At 41.7% G+C, this 24,616-nt stretch overlaps 1 protein-coding gene across 9 annotated transcripts in view; it reads right to left on the bottom strand.

Moving 5' to 3' along the window:
* The window catches only part of LOC109280665 (uncharacterized), a 596,100-nt gene that overhangs the window by 160,028 nt on the left and 411,456 nt on the right, over positions 1–24,616 (bottom strand). For 4 of the 9 annotated variants that reach the window (XR_009455569.1, XR_009455564.1, XR_009455563.1 and 1 more), the window contains exon 1: positions 9,506–9,588. The exons of the other annotated variants lie outside the window; for them this stretch is intronic. The gene's annotated coding sequence lies outside the window, so the exon portion shown is untranslated. Of the gene's footprint in view, positions 1–9,505; positions 9,589–24,616 lie in introns of those variants that run through there. 9 annotated transcript variants of the gene reach the window in all.

Raw genomic sequence — 24,616 nt, forward strand, 5'->3', positions numbered from 1 at the left:
GGTGTCAGAATAAAAAGATATTTGTTATGTTGCTACAGCTTTTCATCCCAAAGAGTTCCAGTGGTCTCCATTACAAGTATATTAACCTGAACCAACAAAGTGGCTATTCAGTGTACAACACACAGAAGGACAAGTATCTGTCCTTAACCACAGTATTCAGAGGTCTTCAGAGCTCAATCAAGAGCTCAGCTTGTAAAGTGTTATTTGAAAGGGCCATACACAGCAATAAGCAGCACGCTGTTATCTACCTGAAAACAAAGAACTGACTATACCAGATTTGAACCTGCAGCTCCAAAAACTCTAGATAATCAAACCCTTGCTTAAGCCACTAAAGCTACTCTACTGGGTACTTTATACTGTCTCAGTTTGTAGAGTAACAATGTTTTAAAATTCCCTTTCCTAATTCTTCCCCATGCTATATAGTACTTAATCATTTTTGCAATTACTCAAGCCATTGGTTCATTCAAAGGCTTACAAAACAAAGCTAGAAAAGTGTAGATGGAAATGAATTATGTCAGCAAACAACAAATCACAGCTTTTCTTGATACCAGGTGCAGATTAAATAGCTATGGCCCTTCAGTGTGATTTTCAGATTAAACTGAATATAAATTCAGGCTCCATAATTATGATGCTGATAATTTTGGTGACAGTACATTAATCTGCCTCTTTTCTCACTTTCTTAATTACTCACCTTGCAATGCCAAGTTGTATTGCTATACAACTTCAGCCTTCAGCAACTTCTAGAAATAACATTTTTGTGATGAACACAGTGCTACTTTCAGGGTTTTTTAAAAATGAAACCTATCAAGAGTGAGGACAACTTGTTTCAGTACCAAAGAATGAGGGAAATTCATGCTGTTCTAAGAAAATCATAGTGTGGGGTTTTGGCTAATCATACTTTCTTCTGTAGGTCATCTGGAAAGTGAAAAGGACCTATTCTTTCTTACACTAAGAAACCAATATACCTGTACATGTATGCTCTGATCCAGAAAAAAGACTTAACGTAACTACTTAAAATATACACATGGCGAGTAACTCCAAGGAAGTTTTATAAAACCAGGGAATTTGATGTCTAAATAAAGAATGCCTTTGTAAGTAATGGTCTTGTGGTGATAAAACTGATTCCTCAATTATTTTTTAAACCATGATATAGACCAGGGATTTTCAACCAGGGTGCTACAGCACCCTGGGGTGCCTTGAAATCCTTTCAAAAGGTGCCACGGTGTGCCATGCAGCATTAGTATTGTGAAGTATGCAAACATGATTCACAAGTTAAACCCAGATAGTTCAAAAAGGAATCCACAGTGCTAAAACATTTCAACCTGTGTGATCTTCCTGAGTTCCTTACAACAAAAGAATTGCTCTATTATTTTTCTGTAGATAAAAAAAATGAGTGAAATTGGGGTACGGGCTTTTTTTGTGAGAGGTGTTTCAAGTCTAAAGCATCTGAGAATCACTGCTATAGACACACATCTTGGTCCTACTCCCAACCTAACCACATATTCAATTGCCTACTGGCAAGTCATTTGGGGTACTTGTCACAAATAGCTAAAACCCATTTTCAGAAATAAGTTAGACACTAAAGAGATTAAATCCCACTGACTTTCAGTGAGACTGAGATTTAGGGTCCTGAGGAACATATTTTCATAGGAATTTAGAGATTTAAAGATATAGATAGACACCTAATAGGATTTTCAGAAGTACCTAATGCAGTGGGAGCCAAACGTTTTTGGAGGTCCTGCCACATATTAGCCCCAAGCCCTCCTGGAATGCTACTCTAATCCCCTTCCCTGCCTGATTTGCTGCTCTGCTTTCTTCTCCCTGCCCTACACTAGGGTTACCATATTTCCAGGATCAAAAAAAGGATACCTGCAGGAGGGATAGGGTGAAGAAGGGGGAAGTGGGGGGAGGAGAGGGGGAGTGGTATATGATTGGGGGGGGTGGCAGGGATATGCCTGTGCCATGCCTTTGACCCTCACTCCTAAGCCCCTGCACCCCCAACCCTGCAGTGCCCCTCACACATGCACGCACAGTCTGCTACCTGGGAGACCATGCACAGAGCACGTGACCCTAAACAACCAATCACCTGCCTGCTGCTCCCAGTCCCAAGCAGCCAAATTTCCTAATGCAAGGAAAGCAGAGGCAAAGCAAAAACCTGCGTACTTGCTCACATTTTAAAAACCCACCTGGACACAAGGACAGGGGGCCAAAAAAGATGACAGAGCCAGGAAAACCTGGATGTATGATAACCCTACCCTATGCTCTCTGCCCGATATGCTTGATGCTTTGCTGTTTCCCTCCCTGCACCACCTGCTGCTGTACTGCCTATCTCCTCCCCAATCTGCCCCATACCACACAAAGAGGCTGCCCATGCCACTTGTGGCACTCATGCCACAGGTTGTCCACCCCTGACCCAATGGGTTACATCAATGGTGCTCAGCCTTTTTCCTGGTGGGCCAGATTGGCAGTAACAGTCTGTCTGCAAGATGGATCCAGCCTAGGGTGGGAACAGCAGGCACCATCTGGCCTGACAAAGAGAGGCAGGGGGCAGGATGGCCCCACAGGGAAAGGAGCTTGACCCGGCCCCATGGGGGGAAGAGGACATGCTCTTCCCCAACCTGGCCTCACGGAGAGGGAAGGGGGCATAGTCCGCCTTGGGGGGGGGGGGGATGGAGAAGGCAGTGGCATGGCGCAGCCCCAATCCAGCCCTGCACTGAGGGAAGAAGGCATGGCCTGGGCCTGCACGGGTGGAAGAGAGCAAGGCCAGGTCCCAACCCAATAGGATGGAAGGGGGCATGGCTCAGCCTTACACGGGGAAGGAGGCATGGTCAGGGCCCAACCTGGTCCTGTTGAAAGGGAAGGGGTCATGGCCCAACCCCAAAGGAGAAGGGGGTATAGCTTGGCTCCAACCAGCCATGCAGGGATTGGGATTTGGGGATTTGCCAGGGGGGAGGAGGAGTGGCTGTATAAATGGCAACTGTTCCTCTGCTGCCAAATTTCCAGACCTGTGGGGAGCCCCACAGGCCAGATGCAGTGGCTCTGTAGGTCGCATTTGACCCATAGATCAGAGGTTGAGCGCCCCTGAATTAGGTACCTATCTCCTATAGATTTCAGTAGGCGTTAGCATTTTAATCTCCTTCATCTCCTCTGAAAATCCCATTAAGGTACCTACCTGCAGAGGTGAATATACTGGTTTTCCCTGCATTTTCAGTGCCCGACTGCCGCATTAATATTCTTTTAACTTCATTATTGTGTGCGCAACACATGGTATATATTGTTCCACTGTCCTTTGAATATAGGTACTTACATTTTAAAGGAACTTCTCACATATGAGCCATAATTGGCTGTATATACACAGTAATGTACACACAGTACAACAAACTTTCACAAGCATTTACTTATATGACAAAACCAGCCATTAAAGTCAATCAGGCTAATAATCCTCAAATTAAAACTTCCTGAAAAGGCCTTGATACAATAAATGGTATCATCTGAATGAATGAACACAGTCAATTGCATCAAATAATCTGTGGATTAAGGTCCCTAAACAGTGTGAATTACAATGACAGACAGAAACAGTTTATAATGCAACCATCATTGTAGCAACCTTTTAAATACACCTGATGCTATCCCATTGTTCACCATAATTGGACACATTTTTTCCATATTTCAAAGTCAGTCTATATTAAAAATAAATCTCCACCAAAACTATTTGTAAAGAAACCCAACAATGATGAAGGTAACTGGGTAACTAAGAATGAGGCAAAACAATGCAGAATTTAAGAATGAAGCGAAGTAATTAGATAGGATTTGATGACTACAGTACCTGGAATATATTTAGTATTTGCTGTTCAATAATCAAAATATAACTGATACTAAATCAAGCATTTGATGGGATAAAGAGTAAAGCAGTATTAAAAAATAATTGTTGAGAGGCTGATGTGACAGAGACAAGGGGTACAATTCAATATTGGGGGAGACAGAATGGTATTCAATTTTGTGTGTGTGTGTGTGATTCAAGCATGTTAACTATGGTCAGATATGGTGATTAGTACAGCTTCATCACCCCACACTTCTGAAAGGAAGAGAAAGGAGAAAGCAAGATTTATTTAACACTGGTGACTGTACATTATTTCTAAAGAGCCACTAGTGGAAGAGGGGCACCGTGATCAGGAGATGAAACTGTGCAGAGGAGTGTTTGATAAAGCAAAGTTATTATTGAACCACAGGGATATTTTTCTTCTGCTGAACTAGATTCCACTACTGTTATAGGTATTATTGAACTGTTTTCTTTGCTGCCTTGCTCTCCAGAGTAACACCTGTAATCTTATTGAAAAACCAATAAAAAAAATAAAAGCGAGGGAAAAAAGAATGTCAATTGTTTCACACTGTCAGTCTTCAGAGCGCCAGCAGCTGACAATATCCTCAGCAGCACTGCAAATGTTTTTCAAGCTAATGTTAAGAGAACAGCCTAAGTAATGGGCAATTGCTGAGGCAAGCCATAGCCCATGGAAATGAAGTATACATGGGAATGTTGCCATACTCTTGCCATTTCATGGTCATTGAAATGACACCAAAAGCTGGCAGCACTACTGCAAGAAACTTTTCCAGGTGCTTTTGAGTGCCAACAGTCATTCCTGATTCTGTGCCCCAAGCTTCAGGAAAGATGCTCCAATATGTGCTAGAAACTATGCCTTACACACACACCTATGATACACAGGACACCACAAATTTAGATACATTTGGAAGGGGCTCATCTTACTTGAGCACTTGATCTCTGGCCAGCTGCATACTCTCAGCTTCCAGGCTCCATCATGACACAGGCACTTCCCAGGTTGGCATGTGCGTGACCTGCGCACTCTCTCACTCATACTTCTTGTTCAACCCATTCTGCTTCACTCTACTCCACTGCTGAGTCTGGGCTTTTTCCACCCACATACCAGCTTCTACTGCCTCTTCGTACCTCAGTGTTCCTGACAATGACTGAGCTGATTCCAAAATAAAGCCTCCCACATGCTCCATTACCAACTGTGAGAGGGAAAGTATCTGCAGGGAAGCCTTGTGCCACTTGGTAGACTGGAAGGAGGAGGTAGGCAGTGAAGCTGGAGAAGAGAAAGGAGGAACAAGCATAAATAAGGAACACGGAGGTGGCTGAGGGGGAGCTACAAAGTTGGTAACAAAACAGAAACTGCAAGTGCTGTCCTTGTTTCAGGAGTAATATTGCTCACTGCAGCACTGACAGGCTGAGAGGCATCTCTGAAATAAGAGAGATGGGACAAGGTTGAGTAATTCTATTCAGGCTCCTCCTCCTCACAATTTGAGTTGTCAGCTACCGGCATCTCTAAGCTGAAAGCTCAAAGAGGTTGAGGCTTGAATGTTATTTTACTAAACCAACTCTTGTACAGAAGATGCAATAAAAAAACTGACTTATCATTAGATGTTTTAATGCAAGTCAGAGACAGGTGCTATCCTTCTATATAGGCGAAGAGGTACTCTGATGTTTAAAAGCTTGGACAAATGTTCTTTTCCCTTACACCCAGTGTGCATCTAGAGTAATACCACTGATGTCTCTGGACTTGAACCTGGATAAGCATAAGTAGAACAGAAGAAGCCCAGATTTGGTGGTGGCTTGCTGTGCTGTGGTATTTTTCTCTATTTTGGTTTTTTTTCCCCCTCCCCTCATGGCATCAAGTTGTGAAATCTGAAAAGCCACCTGAAGAACTCAAAGCTGCAGCCTGTGTAAGTGGGGAGCCACAACAGATAGAGCAAAAAAAGTAAGTCTCAAAAAACAAAAAGATGTAGGATGTCTGGTGTTGGACTATTACACAAGATTTAGAAGCAAGGGTATTAGAAGGGCCAGTACTTGGAAAGATGCTCTGAAGTTGAAAAGTATTATAGAAGTGCTACGAGCAGACCCAATCCCGCAAAGCCTTGCAATCATGTAGGTACCTACTACCTCACGTAGTGATAACTCAGCAGGCTTGGACCCAATTACAGCATGTATTCTTGTAGTTCTGTAGATGACTTTTGTCCCCACTTGAATGTGACATTGTGTCAAGCAATAGTGCTACAGCAGCAAGGTGATGAAGAACATGTTCATATTTTACTAATATGTTTAGGGAGGGGATTCACAGGTGCTAGGGTCAGAAAGGACCTCAACAGATCATCGAGTCTGACTCCCTGCCTGGGCAGGAAAGAGTGCTGGGGTCAGAGGACCCCAGCCTGATGCCTATCTAGCCTTCTCTTAAAGACCCCCAAGGTAGGGGAGAGCACCACCTCCCTTGGAAGCCCATTCCAAATTCTGGCCACCCTTACCATGAAAAAGTTTTTCTTGTTATCTAGTCTAAATCTGCTCTCTGTCAGTTTGTGACCATTGCTCCTTGTTACCCCAAGAGGCACCCTGGTGAACAGAGCATCTTCAATCCCTTGCTGTGTCCCCCTAATGAATTTGTAGGCGGCCACAAGATCAACTCTCAGCCTTCTCTTGCAGAGGCTGAAGAGGCCCAGGTCCTTTAGTCTCTCCTCATAGGGCTTGGTGGGTAAACCCTTAACCATATGAGTGGCCTCCTCTGGACCCTCTCGAGGTTATCCACATCCTTCTTAAAGTATGGCGCCCAGAACTGGATGCAGTACTTCAACTGCGGCCTGACCAATGCCGCATAGAGGAGAAGTATCACCTCCTCGGTTCCATTTGCTGTGCATCTGCTGTTGCATGATAAAGTGCGGTTAGCTTTGCTGATGATTTCGTCACACTGCCGACTCATGTTCATCTTGGAGTCCACTATGACTCTGAGGTCCCTTTCCACTTACGTGTTGCTGAGAGGGTCATTTCCCAGCCAGTAGGTGTGCTGAATATTTTTACACCCTAGGTGCAGCACTCTGCATTTGTCCTTGTTGAACTGCATCCTATTGTGTTCTGCTCACTTTTCCAACCTGTCCAGGGCCACCTGCAATCGTTCCCTAGCCTCTGGAGTGTGCACTTCACCCCACAATTTAGTATCATCTGCAAACATGGACCGAGTACACTTGAGGAGTGGGTATTTGAATTGATTTTAACTTTTGAGCCACCAGAAATACAATATGCAGCAATGTCATGAACATTATTAGATCAGTTGTTATAAAAAGCTACAAAAATACCCAATCCCTCTGTGTGTATGCTTGTAACCACAGATATGCACCAGCACAAAAAAAGAAACAGAAGCTACTGAAATCAGTGTCTTTGAATTTAATGGAAGTTGTTTTGAATCTTTAACTCACTTGCCTGAAACAGAGGATTAGCTAAAAGCTGTAGAAAAGAAACAGCATTGATGCAATTGTGGCCTTAATATAATCAGGGATAATTTGTGACCTAACTGAGGAATAAAGGAAATGGGGTAAGTTTTCAATATGTCGTATGGCACATTAGATGTGCACCTTATTAAAGCTAATGGGATTTGTGTCTCTAATTTGCCCTGAAGTGCACAGAAAGAGCTATTCCTATCCATTTCAGCAAAGTACATTTTTCAAGATCCAGGCAAGAGAAGCAGCAATGATTGCATGACCTACGGTTATATGTGCCATCCATCAATAAATAAAACAGCAAGAGGGCAAGGAAGAGGACTAGCCACAATAAGAGTAAACCATAGGTATGAGATAGAAGCAGAAAGGGTGTAAAAAGGTGGGTATTAAAGTTTACAGAATTAACTTGAGGCAGCAAGAATGATAAATAAGGTGAGGGACAGTGTGAAATAGCAAAGGCTGCCCTTCCACAGAGAGGTTACAATAAGAGAACTTTACAGTATTTAAGGGGCAAGGGTTCAGTCAAGACAATAAGAGGAAATTTAGGGAAGCTACTGGCCAGAGAAACAGACATTACAGAGATGACAAATTATTTACCCTGAAGTTAGCACGAATGACTATCAAGGAAGAAATAGCTCTCTAAGGAAACAATGTGAAATTCTGAGTGAAGTCCAGTCCTCATTAATTACAGGTGATGTTTTACTAAGGGATGCTATGCCATCCTGGATTCTGGACCCAAAAGAAATTACCTTCCAGAGTTGCATGAAAGTGACTGGAGATGTAAACAGATATTTGAGAAAATGATAGATATGGCTTAAAGGAAGAGAGGAAGAGAAAATACTCAACTCTATGACAAAGTAGCTTCCTCCAGTTTTCAAAGTATAAAGAAAAGTTTCCTCCTTTGGGAAGACAAAACAAATCTCAATTAAAAAAAAAAAAAAAAAAAAAAAAAAAAAGATCTTTGGTGGAAGGGCTTAGACCCTACTTTCATCCAGAGCTCACCAAGACTCCTCAGTCTCTATGGTGGTTTATAGACGTTACATTTCTCTAGGTTTAATAGGGACTACAGTCATCACTATATACATGTGGATGTCTGTAGTCTGAATTAAAATTGGCTCCAGTCTGAAGTAACTAATCCTCACTGAATGAGGATTAAAATTAATGCAGACTAGGGCAGTCCGAATTAGGCAATTTAAACTGTATTAATTAACATGTATATACAGCATCACTTTTAGGAGAAACAGTCCTTAGGAACTCAGATAAGCGATTGTTAAGAACGCACATAAACATTACAAACATCAGTCCCTTCAAAGGCAAACTCGACTGGGTTTTTTCAATACAACAGAGGATATCATATACAAAGTAACACCTTTACAGTCAAATGTACTAACAACACATCACCCTGTTTAAGTATCAACATCTGGACTAAGCCCCCAGCCCTGCCCAAGCACACAGGCTTCTGGTTTGGGAAGAAGGCAGCAAACCCTCTTGATCGTCTATTAACCCTTCATTCAAATTGAAATTTGATTCGAACTGTGTGATACGAATCAGTTAACTTGGTTTAGAAAATGGTGAGCATATCTACAAATAGCCTAAGTTTCCTATGAAAGACTTTGTGCTGAGCTCAAAGGATATTAAAAAAGTTAGGATTTGGAAACCTAAGACTGTCAATAACATGAAAATTTCTTACGCAGGAATTGGAAATGAGAGCATTTTCTGTCTAGTGAAAAGACAGAGATTGACAGGAGATCCAATGGAGCACTAGAGAGGAGTGAGGTAATTTTGGCATTAACAATGCATACTATTGGGAGAGAATTACACATGAAATCATAGATTTCATGGAAGCAAAACTAGATTTGTGGAAGCAAAACTCTTCTTGGCTTTTAGTAATTATCTTCAACTTCTATTTGAAATCAATTTAAAAATCAGTTAGCTTGGGCTCACAACATTCTTGTTAAAGTAGCAGAATTACATGGGGACCATTTAACCTGCTGTTGAAATTCAGCCACCTGTAGGGTAGAATGAAACAGCTGCTTTTCAGCGTACAGCAATGCTATATTATGCACAAGTTGCTGATCCACCGTCTGAAAGGTGACATATTCTGCATCTCAAAGTGACACCAGAGCATCTATTCAATTCATACTGAATCACCAATATTGCCACCCCAGCACCAAGATGTGCCTTAGAAATCTTCCATTAAAATATTGACCGACTTGAGCCTGATTACCTGGTCCTGCAGGATCATCATACAAGGAGATATGATTACATGCTTGGAGGAGAAGAGATCGATAAACCAAGGCAACAGCAGACATACCGCAGTGAGTCTTCTCACTGTCAATTATTAACAGAATAAACTAAGCTTCAGAGATTATTACGATCTGGAGTCCTAAAGCATGAAGGAAATACAGATGGAAGAAAACAGTACTTTATTTGGGAGAGAGATAACAAAGGAATGAAGCAAATATATTAAGAAAGAAGCTAGAAAACAGGAAACTAATAAGTGGGGTCTTCATGATAGTCAGTGTCACTGAGGACTTAAGAAATGATGATATTATAAACCATATGGAGAAATAAGATGATAAAATTATCTTTATATCATTTAAGAAAGAAAAACTTGTCACAAACCTGGTATAATTTTTGAGGCGATATTTCAGAAGAGGCAAAGGTAAAGCAGTAAACAAATCTTTTATTTTAAACAGGAATTTGAAGCACTGCTGCAAGGACCTCAATAGAATTAATAAACCTAAAAAGACATGGAAGACTCCCTCTTTGAATGGACTGTGCTGGATGTCAGAAAGCTATTTGCAACTGTAAAATATAATGGCCTGCTGAGGAGGAATATAAAATACACCTGTCAGTAATAATATGACAATGAGAAGACAACTTTCAGGACCCCAGGCCTCATTGCCATCCTACCCCCATCTCTACGTAACGTATATCACAGAGAACAACATTCCCCTTCACTGTGGATGGAGTCAGAATGCAGGCCTGATCCATGCCACATACCAGCAGAAAAAATACCTGCATAAATCACCAGGCTCCCCCAGTTCCCTAGTCATTATAGACAGTAGAAGCCTACCTTCCCGAGGAAGAGGAAGATTGGGTTCAGTGCTGTGGCAAGGAAGTTTGGCACCTGGGGCAAAGCCCACTACAGCAGCCTGCCCTCGCCCCGTGCACAGATCTGGGGGACCCCCTGCACCCATGCTTGCCCAGGAGTGCATGCAGCGGTGGGATCCACCCACCCTGCATCCCCCGCAAACGAGCTGCTCACGGCTCTGTCCCATATCCTGCCCCAGCTGGGCAGCACCTCTTGGCGCCCCTTCGCTTTGGCACCTGGGGCAGTTGCCCTCCCCCTTGCTATAGCACTGATTGGGTTTATGGTGACTAAAGTAATGGGCAGTCCACTCAGGTGTCTCAGTGCCCAGACCATACTGCTTTTCCCATCCCTATCTGTACATTACATCACAGCAAGATTACATGTTTTCCTGTACAGGGCTCTATCACCATTACTTGTCCATGTAGTAGCTAACATACTTCAGGCACTGAATAAACAAGCTCCTTCCCTACTGAACTCAACATTGGTCAATGAGTTTAAAGTGGAGGCTAAACTGAACAGAACAGCAAATTATGTGGAGAAAAAAAAAGTAAATTAAAATGCACCTTGTTACATAAGACTCCAGTTAGATTCATGCACCTGAGCAGACAAGTTATTACAAAGCAGGCCCATCTCAGTGGAGTGATGCACTTTCTTTATGATGCTTGAGTAGCGCAAGGCAGCCACAGGACTCAGAATCACACAAGGAGACAGAGATTCTCTAAAGCAGGAAGAATCCAAATCACACTAAGTTCAGTCAGAGACAACACCTCAAATGTCACCTGGAAATCTGGAAAAAAAATGAGGTCAATAAGATATTCAGTTCAATGTCTGAAAGAACTGCAAAGTGCTTGAGAAGTAGTGCGCAGTCACAGAATAAACCTCCACCCACCATTTACATGGTGGTAAACAGGGATTTATGTGCATGGCTTGTGCAGAAGACAGTCCTGCAATTATATTTCCTGCTCACCATGCTGAGTCGCCAAGGATTTACCTGGTTCTAATACTCACAATAAATGATGGGCTTAGTGTCAGCTTGTATCTTAAGATACTAATTTATGCCCAGCTTCAATGGCCTTAACACTTCTCCAAAGCATACTGTCTTGTGGAAAATTGGTTTCTGTGGCAGATTGATTTATCTGGACACTGCTCATCAATCAGGAAACATCAGTAGCATCTGCAGCAGGTTGATTTCTCATTCTGCTCACTATTAACTAGCCTTTAACAACCCACAGACTTCCACAAGTCATCTCAACTTACTCACCCTAAGGCAGCGATTCACAACCAAAGTGCAGAAGATCCCTTGAAGGGTGCCGTAAGGTTTGAGGAGATAAACAAGGTGTGAGGAGATAAGCAGACAAGCACAGGCCCAGGATTGTCCCTGCCTGGCTAGTCCCCTGCCCCCACTGCCTAGCCCCTCTGCAAGGAGGTAAATATATCAATTAGATTTTGAAACTGGGTGCCACTCAATCCACAGAAGTTATAGAGGGGTCCCTTGAATAGTGTTTCCTCAAGTCCATAAAGGTTGAGAACCACTGCCATAAAGTTTTTTCTTCAAACAAAGAGTGATGTCTTTGGATAGGAGTCACAAAGAAGCCCTGAATTCTGACATGGTAAGGAGCACCTGGATCATATATAGAAAAAACAGTGTGTGCATGTAGCTGCATAAGCACCTCTTGCAACAGCCTTCACATGGCTTCTGGTGCAGGAGGCATGGTAGGGGCACTTCATGCCCATCTGATGTGCAGGTATTGGAACAATCCCTCAGACAGCCAGGCCTTGTTCGCAGTTGTTAGGCTGCTCTGTCAAGCATTAGGATGTAGCCATCTCTCAGTTTGGGGGAGCCTAAAATAGCTAAACATCTCCTTTTGCTTTTACTCTTACCTAAGTTACAGAATGTGGACTATGAAAACAGAATGCACGTTACACAGATGCAGTATAGTACAGAACTTTAAAAAACAGGACACATGAAGACAGCAAACTGTATGTGAAGTGAGCAGCCCTCAGTATTGAAAGAACAGGTTAGGGAGTATTTAGAAAAAATGGGCATATACAAGTCCATGGGGATGCAATTCATCTGAGGGTGCTGAGGGAGTTGGCTGCTGTGATTGCAGAGCTGCCAGCCACTATCTTTGAAAACTCATGGTGATTGGGGGAGAGCCCAGAAGACTGAAAAAGGGTAAATATAGTGCCCATCTTTAAGAAAGGGAAGGAGGATCCAGGGAACTACAGCCCAGTCAGCCTCACCTCAGTTGCCAGAAAAATCATCGAGCAGGTTCTGAAAGAATCCATTTCTAAACACTTGGAGAAGAAAGCAATTAGGAACAGTCAGCATGGCTTCACCAAGGGCAAGTCATGCCTGACCAAACTGATTGCCTTCTATGATGAGATAACTGGATCTGTGGATGTGGAGAAAGCAGTGGATGTAATATACCTTGACTTTAGCAAGGTTTTTGATACCATCTCCTATAGCTTTCTTGCAAGTAAGCTGAGGGTGATGGGTTGGATGAACAGACTGTAAGGTGAAGAGAAGGCTGGCTGGATTGCTGGGCTAAACGGGTAGTAATCAATGGGTCAATGTCTAGCCGGCAGCCTGTATCAAGTGAAGTGCCCCAAGGGTTGGTTCTGGGGCTGGTTCAATCTCTTCATTAATGTTCTGGAAGATGAGATGGATTGCACTCTCATCAAGTTTATGGATGACACCAAGCTGGGGGGGTGTAGTAGATACACTGGAGGGGAGGGCTAAGATTCAGTGACCCAGACAAATTGCCGGATTGGGTCAAAAGAAATCTCATGAGGTTTAACAAGGACAAGTACAAAGTCTTGCACTTTGGACGGAAGAATCCCATGGACCACTACAGCTTGGTGACTGGCTGGCTAAGTACCAGCTCTGCAGAAAAGGACCTGGGGGTTACAGTGAACAATACGATGGATATGAGCCAACAGTGCGCCCTTGTTACCAAGACGGCTAACAGCATGCCAGGCTGTATTAGTAGGATCACTGCCAGCAGATCAAGGGAATTAATTATTCCCCTCTATTCGGCACTGGTGAGGCCACAGCTAGAGTACTATGTCCAGTTTTGGGCCCCCACTATAAAACAGATGTGGGCAAGTTGGAGAGAGTCCAGCAGAGAGCAATGAAAATGGTTTGGGGGCTGGGGCACATGACTTTTGAGGAGAAGCAGGAGCTAGGCTTATTTAGTCTTCAGAAGAGGAGACTGAGGGGGGATTCGATAGCCTTTAACCACCTGAAGGGTGGTCCCAAAGAGGATGGAGCTGGACTGTTCTCAGTGGTGACAGATGACAGAACAAGGAGCAATGGTTTCAAGTTGCAGCAAGAAAGGTTTAGGTTGGATATTAAGAAAAACATTTCTTACTGGGAGGGTGGTGATGCACTGGAACAAGATACCTAGAGAGGTGGTGGAATCTCCATCCTTAGCCCGCCTTGACAAAGACCTGGCTGAAATGGTCTAGTTGGGGCTGGTCCTGCTTTGAGCAGCGGGTTGTACTAGATGACCTCTTGAGGTCCCGTCCAACCCTAATTTTCTATGATGCTATATCGTCATATGCTACACTTTAAGGACGTACAAGAAAAGTTAGGAAGTACTGTTTCATTGTTTACCAAGGGACTTGCTACCATAGGCCATTCTCAGATTAATGCACTCAATTTACACAAAGAACAAAAAGTCCAGACAGGGTAATAAAATAACAAAAGGGGGAAAAAAATCATTTCTGTGAAGATTAGAGTTTTACTTTGCAGAGGAAAGGAAGGGCAGATGTATCTTGAGTGTTAAGGTACTGGAGATATACAACAAAACACTAAAACCAGTGATAGTCCCTATGTCCAGGATTTGTGAATACAGACTAAAAATAAAGCATTATTTCTTGCAGCATGGAAGGAATCATAAAATGCTTACACATTTCCACACTATTTTGATTTAGCTTTGATAAACCCAACCCAAAAATGATTGCATTAACATGATGCTTGCCACCATCACCAGCACCTCTCTGCTGGTCTTATACCGCTGCCCCAACTCTGTGTAGTTAGCCTGCAAATCCTTGCAGACAAGACTGCTTACTAATCTGTGTTTGTACAAGGCCTAAAACAGTTGGACCCTATTTTTCAGTTGTCCCTTAAGCACAACAGAAGTAAACATAACTAATATTAATAAAAAATGATAATGCTGGCACAATAACATTAACCCAGACTAAACCAGGTTGAATCTTATGACAGCCTAATTTGGTTAGATATGAAATGTAAGTCTCAAACTGAGTAACTTTTGGTAAATATGCGAGCAGAAGCCTTGCAATCTGCCTATCACTAAAGGATAAAGCTTCCATTTTCTCCAATAGAAATCAAAGAATACATTATATTATTCACATATTATATGAATTTTATGAAATGGGTCCCTGCTATTGGGTATATAGTTTTACCAAAGATTAAGTTGATCCTAGGATTTGAAAATATGGATTTAGCTACCTAGAAAACATCCAGAGGCATTCTGAAGTCTCTGCATTGCCTATCTTGCGATAAGCAGAGATTTGATTCATTAGCTCCCCTTCAGGCACAATGTTCAACACCTAGGGATATTCTGATTGTGCCTGGTACAGCAGAAAATGCAATGTACCTTCACAACACACACTGCATTTAGGAAATGCACCACAACCAGGAGCAGCAACAAAGGAAAGAAAATTCCAGAACTAAAATGAGCTTCCAACTTGCATAAAGAAGAATATTCAGGATAAAGGAGGACATGTTGCAAAGTCAGTACACACAAAAAGTCCCAAATAGCTAGTTTCCCCAGGACTAAAGATGCTGTTATTTGCATATTGCAACAAGCTCAGCAACAGCCCTCAAGTCATGCTTCTAGAGGATGCCTGAACTGCCTTTGATATTAGCTATCTCACACATCTCTATGAAAAGGGAAAAAATGCTTTCATTTTAGGGATGTGAGCCAATAAAAAGCAATAAACATTTTCATAATTGGCCCATTTAAGGCATAGCTGAAAAAAATCAATAGGAGTTGAAATTAAAATCAAATTATATTGGATCAATCATTCTGACTTTATGACATTAAATACTGCTTCCTTAGACTGCATGCAATCAAGACCATACTGTTTATGCTGATGTGTCCACCAGTCTTTGCTTAATCCTTGGCATCACCCACATTTCTGCTTTTTTAATTATTTGCATTTCAAAATTGGCGACAAGAACCAGGCATTTTCATGTACCCATGAACTTGTTGAAATAAGTTATTTCAAGCTCATTTCTTGGAAATAAAAGCAGCAGCAACAGAAACAGAAGCCTTAGATTACAGTGTGTTACTGGTGAACTCACACAGTTTAATTACAGTTTTAAAAAATAAGCCTGAAAAAGACCTTAACAACTACAGACAAGCTGTTGGCAGATACAAAAAGATTTTTTTTTTAAAATCAAGACATAAAAGTTAAATTATAATCTGGGATAAGCAATAAAAGTCCACTTGAATCTCTGGGGTAAAAAAAAAAAAAAAGATACTGGATAAAACTGGGAAAATTTGTTAGTCATATGCCCAAATCCCTTATTTTGTGAGGTGTATTTTTTGGGTTTGTATAGACATTCAGGAAGTTAGATCAAGTAAAAAATGGCCACCTAATCTAAGGTAAAACGGGGCGGGGGGCTAGTTAGCTTGGGGATCGGGGGAAAAGCAGGCTCTATGGGTGGGGATTAGGTGGGCAGGCAGCTCTACAGGGAGGACGGGGGGGCAGGAAGGGTCTGGGGTGGGGAATCAGAGGCAAGTAGGGTCACACAGGTGGTTGGTGTGGTTCAAGAGAGCTAGGCAGGATCAGGAGGGGTTGTAGGATCCATGGGGGAGGCCTTAAGGACTCTTTTTTCTCCACCCCCCAGGGACCAGAGGCTATTTTTAGCCCCCTTCCCCCAACCCGACAAACAAACCCCCATAGTGAACCAACTCCCCCACCCCAACTTACTTCGATCAGCTCCCCATGATGAACACCAGTAAAACCAGCACCAGTTTGAGGAATGGAAGTCTTGGCGAGCTCGGGGGGTGGGAGGGGTGTGCTGTCGATCTAGGGGTGGGGGTAAGAAGCCAGGGGACTAAAAATAACTCGGTGTCGGGGGGGGTAGGAAAAGCATAGCCCCAGGACTGGGGTTAACAGTTGGGCTTTCCCAGTCCTGGGTCTGAGCCCAGAGCTGTACAGAAGTTCAGGACAGTTAGATTAGTCTAAAAATGGCCAACCCTATTGAAGTTAGGGGTACTTTGGGGGTAGGGTTAATTTAGATTGGCTCAGCCACTTGTAGACTGACCTAACTGTCCTGAACTGCTATACAGTTTGTACTTAGATCCACCTAACTAGTGTAAGGTCTGCACCTGGGTGAATTAAGTTAAATCGAGTGGCCATTTTTAATATGATCTTACCTCCCACTATCCTCCCCAAATGTCTGCACCTAGCCTTTAAAACTAAAACACTTCTTCTGATTTCTTTATTTATAAGTTGCTTTCACTGCAGCCCTCTGATTGCTAATTTCCTAGTACAAAGCAGAGATGCACAAAAGGTTTCTTGTTGGTTTTTGTGTTTTTTTGCCGAACGAGAGAGAAAAAATCACCTTTCATAAAGTGGAAAAATCTTCAAATCTATCTTAACTCAAGCAATAACAGCCTCAAGCTGGCTGTGTCCTGGTATTTAATGACCAGATGTGGGGCTTACACTGAAATTATATTGCAGGATCTCAAAACACTTTGTATGCATCAACCCTCCCAACCGCCCTAGGAGGCAAGGAAGAAGTATCCCCATTTTATAAACAAATGGCCTTTGATATTTACCTCACGCATCTCTATGGAAAGAGGGGAAAAAAATCCACATTTTATAAATGGGCAGCTACAATGTAAAGTTGAATTAACTTTTTGTGTGACATAGTAAATCACTGACAGAACTCAGCCGAAAACCTCAAATTCCCAATTCCTTCAGGGAGTGAGAGGGAACGTACTCTAACTAATGACCACACACTCCTCATGAGTTCTGTGCCCAGTTAATCCAGTCAGTTACTCCACCAATTTTTCAAAGATGCTTTTCAGGGCCACTGATTTTGGATGCTTTAAATTTAATTTGAGGAACCTCTGTCCCAGTATTCAGGGGTGTTAACCACTCGCAGATCTTTTTTTACCATCCAGTGAAGATGTGGCTATTAGGCCTTCTGAAAACTTAGATCCAACATAGCTCAAGTTGAGCAACCAACAACAGTAGCTACTATTCAAAATTCTGCAGCTGCACCAGTAGAAACCCCAGCATAGAAAGTCTTTGTACTGGTGCACTTTCCTGCAGTTTTAAAACTCCAAAATGCATTTATACAAACAAAGTGGCCCTGTTGAAAAACATCAGCCATCTTGCTGGGTTCAAAACCAATGTAATCTATTCTGTTCTGTGATGCACTGCACAAATTAACCCTTGCATTCCTCCCCCCTGATCGCCACTAATCCCGTTCCCATGTCTGGTCTGCTGCTCTGCTTTCTGTTCCTTGCCCCTTCCCCTATCTGCTGTGTGCAACACAGAGAGTACCCATGCCACTTGTGCCGCAAATAGGTCACCCCTGGTTTATGACATGGGAAGAAGATCTCCTCAGTGCAACTCTCCTGGAGGCTGAGCTCCGACTAGACAAATCCCACATGACAAGAAAGGTCCCATACATGCAGTTTAAGTCTTTAACAAACAGTTAAAAAAATTAACTCCGTATTGCTTTAAATATCACGTAATGGTTATAGTTAAAGATTATTATGGTGCCCAGCAGGGCACTGAAGAGGAAACAGTCACAGATTTCAGATTTGAATGCAAACCACTCCAAAATCTTGGGGGAAATTCAGCTCTAAGCTTTTGATTCAGCTCCATTCCTAGGAGCTCCCTTGCTTAAAGATAAAATAAAAAAAAGAGGCCTGATAAAAATGGAAAGGTACTTTACAAATAAACAACATAACCATTTCAAACATTACTATTTTGATGCCTTGCTTAACATAGATCTCAGGTTTGGGTTTGTTTAAAGCAGATTTCTTCTAAAAAAAAAAGTCCACTTAGTTCAACAGCACCAGAAAAGGACAGTACAAGATAAAACCAACTCATGCAGTGTTACAGTTGTTTAATCATGTTGTAGGATGCAGACAAGGAATGTCATAACTGTCCTTGGAGTCAGTTTATCAAAGTACCATTTCGTTTCACATACATTAAACATCAGCTACTGAGCATAAGCTCATGCTAATTTCAGTTTAATTGGAATCACAATGCAAATGCCAGCTCCTTTTGCATGCCATGGGCCTTTTAGCTTAAGAAGGAAACCTACAGATAAATATGTTTGATTAAAAAAAAGTAAAAAGAAAAAATAAACCCAGAAGGATGACAAATATGAGTGGGTCATATTCTGCCCTTGGCTATGCACAGGGAACTGACTTCTGAAGACAAAGAGCTGCGATTACCTGGTAGATAATAGATGATAGAATTTGGTGCTAGTGGTCTGTCCCAGGCTTTGATGCATAACTGATTAGACAGTTTTATAAACTGGTAGCCTGAGAATTTGGGTTGATACAAGCCTGGGATATCTTCATTCCAAGTATCCTGATTTATTTAGGTTTGACAAGTCCATTCAGAAACAGGTTTAATATCTCATTTTAAAAATCCCTAAATGCTATCTGTATGCCTATACAATTCAAAATGTATTCACAGGGAATGCACAAAGCAGGAAGCAAAGGACAGATATTTATGACTGCTCAACAGAAACTCTGAGCCTGCAAGTAATGAAAGATACTCCTAGGAAGAAGCAGTATTAGGCTTTCTTCATAAAAACAGGAATTTCTTTCTGATGCTTAGATAAAGGCCACCAGAGCCTGAAGAGAACAGGCTCATCAAGAGGCTTAATTCAATTGCACAAAGGTGCAATGTTGCAGAATAATGCCAAAAAGATACTTTCCCTAGAACTATTATGTCCTTCCATTAACATTTTGGTACCATTTTGCCTAATTTTGGATGTGTACTCTGGTTGAAGAAAAACAGACCTGAGCCTCAGGATAGGTGTGACACTCAAGATGTTCTAAATCACTTTGGTAAGCAATGTGCATAAAGTGGTCCAAACTGGGTTTGAAAACCATGTGCAATCTAACTCAATTTAGTGAAAAATAACCAGGGCTGTCAATTAATCAGTGTTAATATTCACGATTAATGCATTAATTGGTTTTTGCATTAATTTTTTTTAACACCTTAATCATGCACATGGTTTTGGAGCCCGTGTCCAGACTCCACTCCACCACTGTCACCGCTGCCCTGCGGGGCAGCAGTGGCAATCCAGAGGAAAACAGGGCAGCCAGGGCATGGGCTTTGGGCAGGTGCAGCAAGAAAGGTGGAAGGGGCACATAGGCACAGATAGATACGTGGGCAGGACCAGAGCCTGGCAGCGTGTAGAGCAGTGCCCTGTAGGTAAGTCTGAAGTGGTGGGAGAGAGAGGGGAGGGCAGGGGGGGAGGACAGATCAAGGGTCCCATGGTGAGGGAGGGAGTGGGGCGGCGGTGAATGGTGCTCCTGGGAGCTGCATGATATCATGTTGTGCCACCCACAGCTGGGTGGGTAGGGCACGCACAGCATGGCCAGCATGTGGCTCCCAGGGCAAAGGCAGCAAAGCACAGAGCCCGCAGCCCGCCTCCACACAGCCGCAGGGAGCCATGCCCCCCCACGCCCCTGGAGGAGCAGCCCAAAGCTTTATCCCACAACCTACCCCAGCCTTGGGGCCCCATTCATCCCTGCACCTGCCCCACTCCCTCCCTCACTGTGGGGGCTTTGATCTGCCCCAAAGCTTCTTCCCTATCCCCCTGCCCCCTCCCCCTCCACACTTACTGCCAGTGCGCTGTGTGTGTTTCTGGCTGTGTCTGTCCCTCACTCCCAATCCACAGCCCCCCACCCCAGCCCTGCTGCTGCCCCTCACTGCTGCCCCATGGTACCTTGCATCCTGCCAGGGCATGTGGGAACCCCTCCCCCCACTAAGCTCCAAACCCCACAAATACACCCACAATCCCCCACACCTTCACAAATTCCTGCCCATGCACATACACCCCACCCCCACCCCAACCATGTGAAGTACCTGCATGATTTTGCATAATTTTGAGTTTTTCTGCACATAATTTTGAGTTTTTCTGCACATAATTTTGAGTTTTTAGTTGTGTGATTAAAATAGCAATTAATTGTGACTAATTTTTTTAATCACACAACTAATTGCAATCACATTTTTTTAAATTATTTGACAGCCCTAAAAATAATAAAACCAAAGTTAAGAAAAAAGAAATATTAAAAGACATTAGTGATGATGAAACCTAGTTCAGTAAATATTGTGGTTTCATAAATACAAATTATGTCAATCAACTCACTTCACTGATCTAATTACAAAATGAATTAATGAAGCAGACACGATAGATTTATTATGTCTCTGGGCTTTAATAACACAGTTACTACATTCTGTAAAAAGCTCCTTCCAAGGCTGACGTCTGTATGGAGGAATGACAACAACACTGCACAGAGATGCATCATACTTGCTCCCAGTCTGGAAGCGGTTTAGTTGCATTACTGCAGGGTTGAGTATGGACCAAGAAGTGAACACTTACTGGTCTGTGCAAAGTGCTGAACAAATACAGCTATACTGCTTCCACTTCAGAAGCCAGGACATACAGAGCAACCATGACATATCTCAGCATGGCGTGGCCTTGCATACATAGACATGTCCCAGGAGAACGCTGAAAATATTTAACACAAACCAAAAATCAAATAGACTAAAAAGCTGTTGAAGGACTGCCACAGACAAATACTAATTCAGTATCCAGGTAGGGCAAGATACAGGTTGACATTAGGTCCCATTTAAAGCCTGTAAATAAGCTGGAAGAAGAGTAAACAAGCCATTAAATCATACTATCTTGGGATATATTGTACACACCAGGAAGGACAAGGAAATCATCCAGAGAGATCAAAATATGGAGAGGAAGTTACAAATTGAGATTCACCCTGGAAAAAGGCAGCTCAGGGAAAAGTAATCTAACACAACCAATCACTAATACCTCAGGCTACAGTGATATGCACAGTCAACCCCAAGAATGACAGAAGTGACCTCCTGCTGGACTTTCTGTGACAGGACTGTCTGTGCTGATGAATAATTATCCATCATGACTAGACCTACTCAAGAGAAGAGCCAGAACTGTCCCTAAGCAGCTTCACCCATGTTAGCAAGCCTCTGGATTCAGGCATATTTCGACTTCTTTACTTGCCTGGGAGTCATTGAATTTTATGAACCAGCAAAATAGTCTGATTCCCTTTGAATAAAGAGGAGCTCTGTCCAGGGGTTGCAGTCAGAACTGCAGCAGTTCCTAAGTGAGCAATAAGAATATGATGATAATACTGCAATCCTGTCTTTAAGTATTTACTAATAATATCTAACTGTGAGTGTATTTTGCACAGGAAGCAGAGACCTCACTACAACCTCTCTGCAGCTAAATCATTGCTGGCAAGCAGGGAGAAGGCACTATTTTTTCTTCTTTTCATGGATTATAAAATTTGCAAATTATTAAAGTGCAAATTAGTGAGATTCTACTGTGCTTAGTTTTTGTACATTAAAATCCTATTTTACTAATTCTTAATTAAATGCATAATAGCAGCCTCATTTTGAAGCACCACCATGTTCTTCTAATCCTCTCATTTATTATGTTCTTTCTATGATTTTTTTTCTGATCTCCAACTTCCAATTGTTTCTTCTGTTTCCACTTTGAAACCCTGGTTTCCTTTCTATTCTTACTTTGCATCTGTAGAGGTTTTCTTATTGTAAATGTTTTAAAAACATTAATTTATTTTTACAAAGCCTCTGCCAGGTAAGTATTACTTTTGAAATATGTTTTTAAAAAAAAACCAAGAGAAAAGAAAACCTAAGGCAGAGGGGTTAAAGAATTTGTCACAGTCTCTCATTGAAGTTGTTCCACTTTGAACATATAAAATACTTAACTATTCAGTCTAGAGGGAGATTCAGAATGACTCGAAGGTAGCGATCAGGGCATTTACCTAGGAGGGTGGGGCATCCAAACCCCAATCCCTGCTCTAATTAGATTTCATGCACTGAAGGAGGCAGAGCGCAGGCAGAACAGCAGGGGCACATGGCCCGCAGGATGCGACAGAGAAGGGCATAGGCAGCAGCATCTCTTCCTTTGTTTTAAGGGCGGTGCCTCTCATGAATCCAGCCCTTTGCTTTTAATGGTAACATGAAACAAATACATTTCACTTAGCCAAAAAAATAAATCCTAAACATTTATGCTTGAATTCTATGTTTTGGGATTTTTTCTGTTGTTTTTGGTTGTTTTGTTTTTAAAGTTCAGCCACTAAAATGATAAGCTGATTATTTGCAGAGCTCCATGATATAATCTTCTGTGGCAATTAGTAATCATTTTCTATCATGTTCCTCTAGAAGGCCATCCTCTCTTACCCTCATCTCTAGGTTTTTTTTGTTTTGTTTTATATTTATCGCTGATAGGTATCCAACTGTTTGGAAGCAAACAAGAGGAAACATTTCTTTAACGAATGTTGCTCTTTTTCCTGGGCTTACCATTTTAAAAATTATGTATTGTTAACTGTTGCAACATGATGTATTATTCATGTGTGAAAATGCCTTATTCAAACATATTTCAGCCTCATGCCTATTTTGTTACTACTGCTTTAGTTATATTTTTGATAATTTGGGCAGTATGCAATTGTATGCTACGTGCTATTGTTTTTGTTTTCTTAGCTGAGTGAATGAAGCCTTTATTAAGGAGGAGGAAAACAAGGAGATTGCATGCTGACAACTTATATACTCCCAGAACATACTTTTGGGCGAATTCTTATACACCCAAAACCTTGCATGACTTTTGCTTTCTTTGAACCTTTTGCAAATACGAATATCAGTACCATGAATGCTCCTGGAAGTCTAAGAAAGGTCACAGATGCCCGCCATGTGGGGATTCATGAGTATTTGTTTCAGTATTCACATACATCTGCTTTGTTTTTTCCCCCCTCTGAGAGCACTTTTACTATAGCAAGAAAACCTAAACTTATTTCTAAAAGCTCAGATTTAAACTGTTTACAAATAAACAAAAATACAATAGAGACAAAAATAGGAGAACTGCAATCTGTTCCTGCTTTTCAGATGCCTCTGTTCAAATCATTTACTGAATGGTGCATCTTGTGGGTTTACAGTATTAATGAGAGCAGATACAAAAGCTTTTGCACTTAAACAATGAAGAGGCTGATGCTTTAGGGTATTTTCAAGCATTTTTCAGAGATCAATGTATGAGGCAGATGCTAGGGATGAGAACACACTTTAATTTGGTTCAACATCTCTGCAGGCAGTGGCTTCTCTATTGCAGCGGATTCCCAGAACACTGCAGAATTTTATTTCAGGGCAGTTTTGTATTGAAATCCCCTAAATAAACTGTCAGACTGTACACAAATCAATCTTTTGTAAGTACAGAAAGGCAGATTTAATTGGCTTTACTTTCATTTTGCAACACATGCTATTACCTATTATACAAGAAGACTATTTAAAAATACCCATGGAAAGGATAAGGAAGAAATTCAATAAACTATAAAATAGAGACGCATACTTATTATGGAAGAATGTCAACAAATCCAGAGTTAAGGTCAAGTTGTCAATGTAGAGTAATTATCTCCACAAGTTAAAATAATACACTTGAAATCATTCAAATCAGAAAGAGATTAACCAACAAGAAGGGGGATAATTGAGAAAAAAATAAAACAAGAGTGCACATAAATATTCATATGCAGATAATAAATACTTTATGAGGTAGAAATGAGAATGTACCCCTGAACAGAATTTTTTCCTGGTGCAGAATTTTTAACAAAATTCCATTGATTTCATGAGACTGTTGCAAAGTTTCTAGCTTTTATTTTACATCATAACAAGGATAACATTTGAAAGTTTTCACAACATGAATGTGCCAGTGTCTGAACAGCTTTCTGCCAACAGCACTGGAAGTGAGTTGATTTGTCCACCTTCAGTGATTTTCTTGGCTAAAATCAGATAACTGGAATGGGTGATCTCAGACCTGAGATTACTTTAATTATACCTAATTGTAGGTTTCATATTCAGTATAAAAGAAAGCAACATAAATTACATAACTTCTTGGACAGATGACCTTCTAGTGACTTAATAAAATGGTATGGATTCAAGTTTGGGATTTTCTAT

The sequence above is a fragment of the Alligator mississippiensis genome, chromosome 11 (assembly GCF_030867095.1).
Source record: "Alligator mississippiensis isolate rAllMis1 chromosome 11, rAllMis1, whole genome shotgun sequence".
In the NCBI taxonomy this organism is placed as follows: domain Eukaryota; kingdom Metazoa; phylum Chordata; order Crocodylia; family Alligatoridae; genus Alligator; species Alligator mississippiensis.